This window comes from Accipiter gentilis, chromosome 29, assembly GCF_929443795.1.
Source record: "Accipiter gentilis chromosome 29, bAccGen1.1, whole genome shotgun sequence".
Lineage (NCBI taxonomy): Eukaryota > Metazoa > Chordata > Aves > Accipitriformes > Accipitridae > Astur > Astur gentilis.
Window position 1 is genome coordinate 4,591,950 of NC_064908.1, and position 13,149 is coordinate 4,605,098.

Here is a 13,149-nt window from a genome sequence, read left to right on the forward strand (position 1 = left end):
TCATTTCCATTTTTTCTCTCTCTTTTGAGGGCGCTGGGGTTTATGGGGCAGTCAGCAACTGGGATTGACGAGACTTCTGCATGGCAGCATGTGGGCCGCCACACTCACAGGGGAGGGCCGGGCCCAGGGCAGCAGTGATGGGGGTCCCGGCATGTTCTCAAGGATGGGGCTTGCGATAATGTGGGCTTGGGGCAGCTGATACATTTTTTTTTGCTCTTGGTTCTTCCCAAATCCTAGGCTTTCTGGCAGAGACAGGTGTTCAGGGGAAAATTAGACAATCGCTTTGACATACAACAGTGTGAGGATGTGGGATGAAACAGGCGATGGGCTTGAGATCCTCTTGTGCATTTGTATCCCTCTACATGTCTGAGCATGCAAATATCCCAGCTGAGCACAAAGGAACCGGACAAATGAAGCACCCTTTGCTCCAGAGCAGACCTTTTTGTTATTTATTCTGTATCTCTCTACCAGTATGGACAGAAAAGTGGTAAATATTTTCACTTATATCCCATAGGAAAATAGCCCACCTGTCTACCTGTGCTGGTTCTGATCCCATGTGAGAGCAGAAATAACGCCCTGGTCACCTGAACAGTCCTGCACGGGCTGGGCAAAGTGACCTTGTCCTCAGGAAGGCTTGGTGCACACGTAAAGATAGTAGAGACAGGCAGAGCTGGGAGACTGCTTGTTTTTTTCCAAAACTCAGTCCAGAAGTGAGCACAACTCAGTCCAGAAGTGATCTGAGCATTCATTCCCCAAAATCCAAAGCTCTAAGGATTTTGGATATGGTCAGGTCACTGCTGCTGGCTAGGATTTGAGGGCTGTTTGGCTCGAATCACTTACGGCTCAGCAATGAGACACAGAGTTAAGCAAGACAGAGGCCTGGTTCATGGGGCCATTTGCAAGCAGGTACTTTGGCATGTGCACGGCCTCGCTGTTTATGCAGCCCAGAATTGCATTTGGCTTAGATTTAACAAAGCACTTTGTCTCAAGTGCTTCGCTAAGCAGGGATGGACTTCACCCTGCTCTCCAAGTTAAGCAGGTGCTTATGCACTTTGCTGAATTGGAGGCACAGAAACCGCAGTGGCTGCAGAGCAAACACAGGCACCCGCTGGTGAGTTTTCCTGAAGGCAGGATGGTGTCCTCCAGCCAGCCCCAGGACACGAGCTGCCGTCCGGGCAGGCTGGCGGCATCCGCCGGCTCCCACTGCGGTGAGCAGGAGCGTGGCTGTGCTCGCTGTGGTGTGCAACTGCAGGAGAGGGGAACGAAATGCGGCTCTGCGGTGTGGTGGAAGTGAACGCTCCCCCTCTGGGGCAGGTCTTGCAGAAATGAAGAGAGGGTGGAAAATTCAGCATTTTGCATCAAAATGGGTGCAGTGACTGCAGCCAGCACAGCCTGGGGTCCTTTCTGCTGAGAGTAAGTGGGCAAATTACGGGGAGCGGTGTTGTGCACTCTCCCTTCCCTTTCATTTCTGCTCACCCTCATTTGAGAGTAAAACACCAACAGAATTAAAATGCAAAGACCTGATCCTGTTCTTGGAGAGAGCAGTGCAGATGCTGTCGGTGACAGTGGTGGTTACACAACGCTGGCTTGTGCTAACTGGGGTTGCGCTGGTTCAGCAAGAGGCACTCAGACCATGTGTGCCAGGAGAGACAGAGGTTTGCAGAGCTTAGGGTTAATAATGTGCTAGCGTTTGGGGGTTTCCTTCACAATTTTTATGTGCTGTAAGAATTTCAGGGATTCTCCCCAAAGAGAAGGAAGGGTTTGCAGCCCAAACCTGATGGCGCGGTGGGAAGACAGGAGGACCTTCACTGAAAGGCAAAGCAGATAAAAAAGGCAAAGTGAGAAGCGCACATCAGTAATGACGGTCCCTCAGTGAGCAAAAGCAAGAGGAAAACCAAAGTGAATGATGAAAGGAAAGGAGAATGTAAAAATTTCTTCCCTTTTAGCAGGAGTATCGTACTGATTTTAAGCAGCTGGTTAGATTCAGAGAACTATTTACTCCAGATTTCTGCCTCTGCTGAAGGCAGCAGAGTTGTTTGTGATTTACCCCCAAGTTAACGAGCTCTGATTTGCAGTATTTAACCTGCCGTTCCCTGGGTTGCTCCCACAGCCTGTGCCATGCAGCGTGTTCTGTATCGGCACTGGGATCTTGGAGTTTCAGTTCTCTCACTTCTGTTTGCTGTGTTGCCAGAGAAGGGGCTCATGAGAAATGTGTATTTTTTTCCTAAAGCATAATTTCACAAAGATACGGTGTTACAGAAAAACCTCCACTTTCACTAAAAAACAAATAAAACATCTTTCTGATTGCCAAGAAGAGTTTGAAAACGTGACCACTGCAGGCTCAAAAAACCAGAAGGCCAATTAAAAAACACCCCTTTCACATTTATTATTATGTAAAATCTCATGCTCTTTAGGGCAATCTCATGATTATGAAGGGGTCAGGGGAACTGATTTATGATTAGAGAGCTCTTGGCATCGGCAATATTGTATATGTTTTAATTTTGAACCTTAATAATCCATCCAATATGCAGCACTTGATCATGACACTCATTTCTCACATATAATTTTCCAAGACTCTACACATCCACCTTCACCTCCTCTCTAACATATACACCCGCCTGCACAGCACCAAGTAGCTGTTAAACCTGTTCCCTGCGCCAAAGTCAAATGCAATCCAACTTTTCCTTTTCGAATCAACCCTCCCCAAAAAGCCCAGCAGGACGCAGTGCCGATGCCATGCCGCACAGCTCAGGTGTGGCAGCAAGCAGTATTTCATTCCCCTTTCACAGACCAAAAAGACCTGCTTTCTGCAGCAGCGCTAAAGCAGCCGGTCCTCTCACCAAGTGGACATTTCTATGTAGATGAAGGGAAAACCAGGCATTTCTCTGGATTTTTTTTGTGAATTCTTCTCCTGAAAGCAAAATAGAAATCCTGACCTTTTTTCTAAAATCTTATATTTGTAAAGACGTGTTGCTTTTGCTCATTGGTGTTGATCTCAAGGTGCCTCATGCCTTGCGCAGAAGCATCAAATACCAGTTACTGCCCAGACAGCATCTTGGGCCACAGTGCCCCGACATGAATCAAATTACAACCTGTGTCCACTGGGGTGAAAGAAGGGGAAATCAGGGCTGGTGGATTAATACCGGGCTCAGGGATTAACACCAAGCTGAGGAAGAGACCCCAGTGCCCTGGAAACCTTGATCGGTGAGGACACATGAGGCTGATGGTGTATAGCTGGACAGAGGTGGCTTGAGTTCTGTCCTGCTCTGATTTAATAGGATTCCCTTTCAAACAAACCCAAACTGCGAGTTCCCTGCCCAGGATGCCCACCTTGCCTCCGTGGCCATCTCCCCTCTCCTTCTCCCATTTGAGGTGTTTATTTAATTGTTTTCCCTACTCCTCAGTGGCAGCGCTTCCCTGCCATTAAACCCTGCCATCCACGTTCTGACTGTGTAATTTAAAGCTATAGTTAAATTATGACTTCTCTGAACCTGTTGTGGCACTGACGCATAACCCTAATTAAATGATCGCATCCATTCTAAAGCCAGTCTTTTCTCCCCTCAAACGTTAATTACAACATAAGAGGCTTTAATGGCTCGCCTCACCTCCAGCTCCTCGAAAGAAAGGTCATGCGATTAATTTTCGTCATTAATCTTTTCCCAATGTGGACATTGTGCTGTCACTGGAGCCTATTAAACCCCCTTTGTCCCCCTCCCCTTCTTCTCTCTTCTCCCCCCTTCATTCCTCCACCCACCCCTAAGTGAATGAGAGAACAAAAATATTTAAGCTCCACTTTGGCTCTGGTGCTTTCTCGGGGCGAATGGGCTTGGGACGGCGGCAGTGGAAGATGTGCTGGGAGATGTCCCACGTCCCACCATCGACCTGAGAGCAGGCTGAGGGTGGGGATGCTGCTCCACTGCACAGGGGACAATTTGGGGGTGGTGGGGCTCCCCCTGAGAGCTGCACAGGACCCTGGGGTGGCAATGTGAGGGTATGGCCCCCTCCTTGGTGGTGGAGGCTGCTGAGGCTTTGGTGGGGGCAACTGCTGAACAGACCTCCGGCTAGCAAAAGGCAGAGGGTTGGAGGCAAAGGGGCACGGGGCAGCAGGAGGGATGCAAAGAGGCTGCAGAGCCCATCCATGTCCGTCCAGGGTGGGCAAGGCGCTGGGAGCAAAGCCCAGCGCTGCAGGAGAGTCTCCCTGGTGCATGGCAGCTGCTGCAACCACCACTAGTGGTGGGGCCTGTTTCAAGGACCTTTTTTTTCTTTTTTTCTTTTTTTCCAAAGGAAATGGGCGTTTTTCTAAACTCCACAAAATCGGCTTCAGTGACTTAATCCCCTGAACCTCGGAGCAGGTCTTACTTCAACCTGCACCAGGCAGGCCTTGTTCCCTGGAAGATGGGCAGGAGGGGGGGCGGGTGGGGAGCAGAGCACACATTTAGCTAATTTGCAGTATTGTTTCAGCTGAAACGAAGGTCTGAATAATTCCCTTTTATGCAGGGTGACGTAATCGGGGAGCAAGTTGCTGCACGGTGGGGGCTGGCAGCGCACACGGCACCGTTTGAAATGGCTGCTTTAGGCAAAAAAACGCCCCGGGATCAGTTGTGCAGCCGAGTCCAAACAGCGCTGTGTCCCCGGACTCACGGCGTGCCCCAGTTTGGAGGGGCTGAGAGTGTTCCTGAAGGGTATGACCCACTTCCCAGTCCTCCCTCCAGCTTGCTGACATCCTTTCTTCCCATTCCCAAGGGCAACGAGTCATGGGGGAAAATCCTGGAGTATTTTAATAAAGAGGAGACAGATGGTAGTCACCTCGCTGGGTAAATATGTTAGTGGGAAGTGGTCCAATACCGTGGTGATGAAAATAGAATAGAAGAGAGACGAGACGATCCTAGTTTGACCAGGATCCTTCCTTCAACGCACCGCTAACTGGCTCCTTCGTGCCCTCAAGGGTCTCTCTGGATTTAGACATCTACCGGCGCACGTGCTGGATTAAAATCCCTCTCCCCACAAAGGGCAGGGGACTCGCAGCCCAGCCAGCTCGCTGCACCTCTCCGGCAGGTTTTGAGCTCTTCCTGCACTCTGGGTTTGCTCGTGGCTAATCCCTGTCTTGCTCCAGGCCTGGGGTAAGCAAGGCAAGGAAACCCGGGCATGTTTTTGCCAGAAGTTTTGTTGGTAGCAAGGGCAGGGCAAACAGCTCAGAATGGGGCTGGCAAAATCCATCTAAATTTGGGAATTTGACCATGCACTCCCTGCAAGCGCAGAGGCTGGGTGCCGAGCCTGTCTGGGGTGTCTGCGGGTTGCAGCCACACAAATAGAAATCTCTGTTCTTTGTGAGCCCTTTGGGCTCCTTCCCATGGGCATTAGGGATGGTGAAATTCCAAGAAATGGGTGGTGAATAGCCTTGGGAACGAGCAGACACAGCAATACTTCTCTCTAGGACAGGAGCCCTGTCCCGTGGAAGCCCTCGGTGAGATGGGGCGAGCCAAGCAAGGGGACCTCAGCACCTCCCACATGATGAATTCAGCTGGTAAATATCTGATGTTGTAGGAGGGAGTTTAGTATGTGGCTCTGGGACTCAAATCAGCTCCATGAACTGCCAGAGGATCCTCTCCACTGAAACAAGCCTGGAAAGAGCTTATGTGCAAATGCAGAGAAATCAGGAAAGTGTCTGGATGCACAGCCTGGGGCTTTACCAATGTCTCTGCACAGCCTGGGATGAACCATGGAGTTACAGGGAAGAGGGGATGGCAAGAGTGAAAGCAGCATCCCGAGCCGGGGTAAAAGACTCCAGTTCTGCTGAGATCAATGGACCTGGGCTGATTTTCACTCACTGAGCCCTTCTCACCTTGAATGATGCTTGATAAGAGAACAGTAGCCAAAATATGATCTCTGTGCAAGCCTCAGGCACTATAATAATAAGAATTAATACATTTCTGACTACCGCTTTATTGTTAGAAAATAAACAGCTGATGGATAAAAGCCTTGCTATGGACTCCTGTGCACTGGAGCATGGGAACATTGTAGCGTGTGTCCATCCACCAACCTTAAATTTCAGACCAGCTACAGAATATAACTGTGGTCTCCATATAAAGAGGTAAAAAAAGGTATTTTTACCCCAGGGCTAATTTTTGGTTGCAGATTCTCTATATGCATTTCTCTCACATGAGTGAGAAGGGGAGGGAAAGGACAGCCGGAGATGTGTCAGCAAGGGTAAGCCCTCTTTCGAGACATGCCGCAGTCATGGACATGGCCAGTTAGCTGGTGGCCTGTGGACTGGTATTGGTCCAAAACTGGACCTGAACTGGGTGACACAGCTGCAATTTAGTTTGGCGAGCGCTTGCTCCATAAATACAGGTGGAGGCAGCTCTGGGCTTGGGAATGCCTGGGCAATTTCTGGCTTGTTCAAGGGAAGTCTTTTTGGTCTCTGATTAGGTGTGTTTCTTTTCCCCCTTAACCAGCCAGCAATGGGAAAAGGAAAATCCCTCAGAAGAGATTTGAGACTGCAGATTTTTTTCAGGAAATTAACAACTGAGTTGCTGTCAAGAGTTGGGAGAAATTTCTTCATGGCTGGGAAAACTAGCCAGCCAAACCAAAGGGAGATAAAACCACAACAGGGTACTATTCCCATTAATAACAATAGTATCAACAGCGTATAGGTGCTATGTTGGCCCGGGGCTGTCTGTACCAGCGACAGAGGCAGAAATCGCTGCTCCCCCCGATCTTTATGTTGCAAAATGACAGCCTGGAGACTCGTGTCCCTCTTTTTGTGCAGAGATAGGTTTGCCACTATAAAATCCACATCAGGATTTCTGACACCCCAGGTGCTGAGGGGGTCTGGTACTTGCAGCTCAGATGATCATAATGGTTCTTCCCGGCTTTAAAAGCCAGCGACTAGGAAAATTCAGCTCTGAAGTCGGGTCTGGTTTCCAGCCCCTCGGAGGTAGCGGTGCAGAACCTGACCCGGCTCCACTGGGAGTGGTGGGACCCGCATGCAGGTCTGGGCATCGAGGAACAAAGATATATTTGGGCTCGTCTCTAAACATTAACCAAAGTTTGGGGATAAAGGCAGGCAGCAGGGTGACCCAGTTTTTATTTTGTGTTTTCTACCCAAATAACCCCTTGACCCAAAACGTGGGCAGTAGCTGGCAGGAGGGCAGTGTGCATCAAGGCACACCAGAATAAAAGAAAGCTGCTGAGACGGAGACCCTGGTTGGCAGCGGATGCCTGCCAAGGCTCCTGCCAAAACACTGTCGCACCGGAGACAATGGCAAAACCCCTCTCGTTTCACACCACCGGCTGCCAGGAGCCCGCCCCGGCTCGGACACCCTGCTTTTTTTTTTCTCTTTGTCCCAAGGACATTGGGGACATCACGTCCGCAGTGCTCTGTGTAGCAGGATAATAATAATTAATAACCATTAGCAACAATAAGGATAATACCAGCGCCAGGCCGGACTGACTGTGCAGAAGAGACACTTTTTTTTTTCACTTTAATGAAAACAATGATTTGACTTTGAAGAAAGTGACTTTTTTTTTTTAAGTGAAAGCTGAATCCGTTCCCCTGCCCCCCCGCACACTCCTTCTTCGCCCCCTCCCTCCTTTTTTTTTTTTTTAACTCTCCTTTTTTCTTTTTCTTTTAATACTCTGCGTTCTATCATGCAAATCCCCTTTCAAATTATGAGAGTATTAGAGCCATCAGCGGTAATGTCACCGCCACAAAATGAGAGCAGGGACTTAAGCACCTAACGAACAATGAAATGTGCGAGCCCTGGGACAGGACAATTAAGAACTGGGCTTAGCCAGCCAGGGAAATTTATTGCTATCAAATCCATATTTCTATTTTCCCCCTGAACAGTAACCTATTTGAATATGATTAAAGGGTTTCATTAGAGCTGAGAGAAAGGCCCGTGTCCCGCCGTTCCCTGTGAGCTCACAAACACGCGCTCTGCAGACCGCGCTTTGGGGAGGAGGAGGACGGGGAAGGAGGGGAGGAAGGAGGGGAGACACGCGTGGGATGGATGTCCAGGGTCACTGGCTCCAGAGAGGGACGAGGGTGCTTGCTGGGAGCTGGACCACTGGCATGGGCCTTCCCAAGAGCAGCAGTGTCCAGAGATTGCTCTTGCTGCGCCGCTGGCATCCCTGAAGGTGCTCAGGTGCCAAGGGGAGGAGAGCTCGCAGGAGGCCGTGGTGCTGGGGAAAGAGGGAGGCAAGAAAGGAGCCGTGGAGCAGGCAGGAGCCAGCACCCGCTGCCCGCTGGAGCGACCCAGCATCGCAGGGTGCTGCTGGATAACGAATAAATCAGGGGTTTGCTGGGAGCAGGCAGGGTAACCCCGCATCCCCCATGCACCCGCTTGGTGCATCCTCAGTTGTATGCACTGAGCTGTGACCGTTCTCGTGGACACGGCATGTGACCGTCAGCTGTGTGACCTGGGGACTATGCGCAGTGCAGACAGGAGGACAGGGGGTGCAGACAGACACCCCTTCCTCCCTTACCCACACACAGGGTCTGTCTGAACAGTCATTCAGGAGGTGAAACAGAAGAGAATAAGGTTTGGCCAGACTTGAATGAGCATCAAGGAATACCTGAAATCCCAAACTGTTTCACAGTTGTTTCCCTGTCCCTCCAAGGAGGGCATTTGTGTCCCGGGCAAACTCATATCACCATGCAAAAGTCTAAATGCACAATCACAAGAGCTCTGCAGTCTAAATCACCTATCCTGCTTTTTAGCTATCAGCACTGGAGCTCACTATTTTTGCTACGAGAGAAGTCTTATGCTCTGCTATACTATTTATTTACTCACTATTCCCACACTACAGTATATTTATCACAAGAGCCAAGACCCAGTTCACTAGATCTTTTTTCAACTGAACAATATTTTCTGGCATTTGCAAGCTCGATTGAGCTGTTCATTTTTTGCACCTCAGCTTTTCTTGCTGCAGAGACCGTGTTATTAGAGCGAACACAGGAGCTGGGATGGACAGAAGTGAGATGGAGGGAGCAAAGGGGAAGGTGTGCTGGTTTCTTCAGCTTAGCAAATTTGGGAAAATAAAGTACAAAACTTGGAGAGAAAGAAAGAAAGAGAATAGGTCTGTCCCCTTGTGTACCAGCTTCAATCATTCAATACATGTGCTCTTTGCCATTGATATTTTGCTTGTAATTAGTCCAGAAAGCACCAACAATACAAGGGTTTGTGATACTGTTTGGCTGCTGTTATTTCTGGAAGAGTTTGGCCTTTAAGAGTGCATTTCCAACCCTTCCAAGGCAGTTTATCCCTGAGTCACTGTTCTGCCAAGGCACCCTGAAATCCCTGGCTGCCTCCTTCCCTGTGCCTGCAGAACTGCCAATTTAACACATAGGTATTTAATTCCAGACTATTGAGTGATCTGAATTGCCAGTATCACTTTCCATCTGTTTATATCATGTGCTTTTAAAAGAACAGTCAGGATTTGAACTCAGATTTTAATTTTTCTCTCTCTGTCTCTTTTTTTAGCAAATATGGATTAATTTCTCCCTGGTATTTCTCACCCAACTCGCCCTGCATGTGCAAATCATGGTGTGTGTTGGAGCCAGGGCTGGCATGGAGTGGATGACCCCATTCCCTGGCTTTGGATGTCCTGAAGGAGCCCCAGAACATCTGGGGGACCCCTGGACCCTGACAGGGTCCCTATCCTCTGACCCAGGCCCTGGAGGTGCTGCAAGGTTGGAAACTGCAGGGAGACGCTGCTGATCTCTTGAACGAGAGATGGCTGCACGTCGCGCTGCGGACATGGCAGACACCCGGACAGATCCGGGCTGCACGGCTTCTGGGAAGCTCTCGCGTTTATTATGGGATTGTTGTGAATAATCACTGATTTGGGAAAACATCAATATTCAGGCCAGCATTTAAGCATGTAGTTAAGTCCCATTAGAGTCAATGGGACTTATGGACATGCTTAAGTTAAGCATGCGTTTAAACACTTTCCTGAATGGATGCCAATAATAATAATTAGTGCATCTCCTGGCAATTACAGAACCATAGGTTTTAAGGCCATGGAAAAACCTGCTGTCTCTCTGGTGTGATCTCCTGTGTCGCACAGCCCAGAGGATGCAGCACAGGATTTCCGACACAGGGCCCAACGTGAAACACGTCAACAGTCCATGGCAGCATGTGGTCCTTCCTCCCATGTCCATGCCGGCTGGTCCCAACACCTCACCTCCCCTTGCAACAGAAGCATGCTCCTCTTTAATTATAGCTCCATAACGAGCTCGCCCTGTGCCGTGCTGCACCGGCTGCCTCTCCCCGACGGGTGCCGGGCAGGAGGGAGGGCTGGCAGAGCCCGGCAGCCCCCTGGGACCCACCACCGATCAAGCCGGCGTGCGAGGCAGCTTTGTTTCTCCGGCAGGTCGCCCCGCGCCAGGGCCCTCCTACCGCTGCCTCCCCTGCCTCCCCCCACCCTGGCGAGGCATCACAGCTCCTAACGAAACGGAACTGCTGCCAGATGAAATATATTACTATTAAATACTTAATTCTTCTAGTGAGCGGAGAGCAGCCAGTATGAATACGATTATTAAAGAAAATTACTTTGGCTGATCAGATATTTCTGCATACTAATTTCTGACCCTTCTTTCCTCTCTGCTTGCTTCTCATCCCTTAGAGACCAGGACAGATAAAATTCCATCACAAATAGCTGATTACTGGGGCTTGCATTAAAATCAAATTTTTTTTCCTCTCGGCACTAATGTCCTTGCCTAAAGTAGAGGCAGCAGCTGTCAAAAAAAAAAAAAAAAGCCTAGAGATTGGTCTAGATCTGAATAACCCTGAACTTTGAGGCTGCCGGTGTTATCATCTGGATCCAAATGTTGAAGTTGTCTCTCTAACCAGCAGGGCTGGCAGGTTTCGAGTGGCAGGGCCAGCAGGAGGGTTGCCCGCAGCTCGCAGGCAGCGATGCTGCAGGGGCAGTGGGAAGTTCAATCCCTGCCGCCAGCTCCCCATAGCCCTTGCCCCTGCCCGACTCCTGCTGCAGCCCTACTTGTGGGGTTGCTTCCCAGCCTGCTTCAGCCAACGTTATCTGGTTGCCGGTGAAGAAGGTAGAGGGTAAATTGTGCTGATAGAAGCAGGTGGATTGAACAAGGTAGGCAATGGGATGAGCACAGCTTTGATACTCAGTGGGGGGTTCAGACCCACACAGCTTCACCCCCTTTCCCTGCTCTCCCATACAGCCATTTCGACAGGCGGACAGAGGTAGGAGCGACACAAATACTCTCTCCCTGCATTGAGTCCAACCAACTTCCTTCAAGTTTCTGCATCTCCCACCCCTCACCCAGGCCACAGTCAACCTGTCACAGCGTGACGATGCCACTAAAAATAATTCACTCCTGTCTCATCCCTTCCCCACCACCATCACCACCATCTCCCCCCGCTAACGTACCCAACCTGGAAGCCTCCAATTTACCTGCTTTTAAATAAAGACACTTGTAAAGGTGTCACGGTGCTGAAGCCCTAATTACAGCCTAAGCATGTTAATTCTCGGCTCCGGCTCTGCAAGCGCTTGTCGCGATGGGGGATCCTGTCTGCCCTCTTCCTCTCCCTCTGCCTCCGGGAAGTGCATGTGGGAGTGGGAAGGGATCGGGCGCCTGTGCAAGCGAGGGCAACGGGGGGATTCAAAGCTCAACTTTCCAACCTCCGCAGCTTGCTGAAAAGAAGTCCCTTTGGGAGGTGAAGCCCATGAGGTTTGAGTTTCATGTTTACTCTGCTGAACTTGCTACCGGGGATGTGTCCCTGTGCTGGGGAAGGGAAAAGGGAAAATCCCTTTACAAAGGTGGTCTTCCTCCTTGGCTTCCTAAAGCAAGGCTTGAGGCTGTGCCCGCCAACCCTGGCTTCGGGCACCATCTGGGAGCTCTCGGTCTGCCATGCACAGCAGGCCAGCGCTGCAGCGGCCCAGGGATGTGTGTGCACAAGGACGAGGAATGTTTGTTTTTCCCTTATTGACTTTCTCCGAATAAACGCAGGGCAGGCAGAAAGGGGCTCCGGCGGCAGCTGTTTACCAAGTGTTTGTGATAAAAAGCCCTCTCCATAGGAACAGGTGGCAACGGGACTGTCCCCAGGAAGCACTGAGAGGGGCCTCTGCAGCCTGCCACAGCTAGCTATTTAGTGCAATGGAGAAAATATATTTTTTTACATGGCTCTGGTTACAGCCAGGCAAGGGGTCAAAGCTCAGGGGGTTCAGCCGAGTCAGGTACGTGGGCTGAATATTGCTGGGGACAAATGAAGGCCCAGAGGAACCGTGGCCAGAAGGAGAGAGCCCTGTTTGGACACAGCCTTGTGCAACGCCACATTGGGGGGATTCTCCCCTTTTGCATGTTTTTCCCCTCTAATGTCACACAAGCACAATGAGCTCTCCTCTAAGGGTCTTTACCCTGGGTGAAGGGATCAGTCCCAAAGCACAAATTCATATTTACTTCAGCCTGAAGGAAGAGGAAAGGAGTGGCCCTGGGGTTGCTGTTGGGGTTTGGGTTCACAGCAGCAGAGTTTGCTCCTCGTCCAGGGGGCAACACGCTCCAAGCTGGGACTCTGCATGCGTTGGAAGCGATGGCTCTTGCTCTGCTCCCAAATGCACGCCAGCCGCACCCTGCCCTGGAAAACAGGGATGGGTAAGCTCACAAACACTGCCTTCCTTTCCCACCCCTCCTCGCCCCTGGCCGCGGTGCGTGCCGGCTCCCCTCCACCTTGGCAGGGCACCCAGCGCGTGACCCGGCTCTCTGGGATTTGTGCAGTCCCGTGAGCAGAAACATCGGGTTGAGAGAGTTCAGTGGCGGGTGGTTTCATGTTGCATTAGTGCCGCTGGTTTTGTGAGGCAGGATTTGGACTTCGGTAGGACAGGCAGAGGGCTCGCGCTTTGCTGCTAACCAAAGGCTGATTTTACAGGGAGCAAGGTGCTGCGATGAGGTACCAGCACATGAATCCTAACAGCTCAGCTGGCGACCACACAAGAGGTTGGGGAAAGCTGATCCAGCCAGCTCTGTTGCAAAATTAGCCCTGCCGCTAACAACCCAGCAGGACTGATTTGCCTTCCTTGGATGCAGACACATCCATCCTCCTCCAAGGATCCTGCCCAGCACAGGCGAGCAGAGGCTGGCAGGAGCAGCGCACCGTACCAGCAAGCCCCAAGCCCCAC